A 705-nucleotide genomic window follows, 5' to 3' on the forward strand; every position below is an offset into this window, starting at 1 on the left:
ATTCCCCGTTACCCGTTACAACCATGGTAGGCGCAGAACCTACCATCGACAGTTGATAAGGCAGACATTTGAAAGATGCGTCGCCGGTACGAGGACCGTGCGATCAGCCCAAAGTTATTCAGAGTCACCAAGGCAAACGGACCGGACGAGCCGACCGATTGGTTTTGATCTAATAAAAGCGTCCCTTCCATCTCTGGTCGGGACTCTGTTTGCATGTATTAGCTCTAGAATTACCACAGTTATCCAAGTAACGTGGGTACGATCTAAGGAACCATAACTGATTTAATGAGCCATTCGCGGTTTCACCTTAATGCGGCTTGTACTGAGACATGCATGGCTTAATCTTTGAGACAAGCATATGACTACTGGCAGGATCAACCAGGGAGCTGCGTCAACTAGAGCTGAGCAGCCGGCCGCCCGGGAGTGTGTCCCAGGGGCCCGCGCGAACACGCAAGCGTCCGCTCAATTATTCTGCAAACAGGAGGAGGCTGAGCTCCCCTGCACAATACACCTCGAAACCCTCTCAGGTCCCGGCGGCGCGCAGCGCCGTCCTAAGTACTTGGTCGGGTTCGAGAGAGGCGCAATCGCCCGGAGTTAGGCGAGTAGACGCTTTAGGTGCGACCACCCGTGCTCCCAACTGAGCTTGCCGCTGCCGACAGAGGCCCGGGAGCGTGCTGTCGTGGCATTGCCGGCGGGAGACAACAC

The 705-nt window shown here is 55.6% G+C and overlaps 1 non-coding gene across 1 annotated transcript in view; it reads right to left on the minus strand.

The window, feature by feature from the left end:
* Positions 1 to 385, minus strand: part of LOC126151503 (small subunit ribosomal RNA) — a 1,909-nt gene extending 1,524 nt beyond the window's left edge. Inside the window, exon 1 of the ribosomal RNA XR_007532008.1 lies at positions 1 to 385. This exon is cut by the window's left edge and continues 1,524 nt beyond it. This is a non-coding gene — a ribosomal RNA (small subunit ribosomal RNA).
* Positions 386 to 705: the final 320 nt, after the last annotated feature.

The sequence above is a fragment of the Schistocerca cancellata genome, unplaced genomic scaffold, assembly GCF_023864275.1.
Source record: "Schistocerca cancellata isolate TAMUIC-IGC-003103 unplaced genomic scaffold, iqSchCanc2.1 HiC_scaffold_1067, whole genome shotgun sequence".
Classification (NCBI taxonomy): domain Eukaryota; kingdom Metazoa; phylum Arthropoda; class Insecta; order Orthoptera; family Acrididae; genus Schistocerca; species Schistocerca cancellata.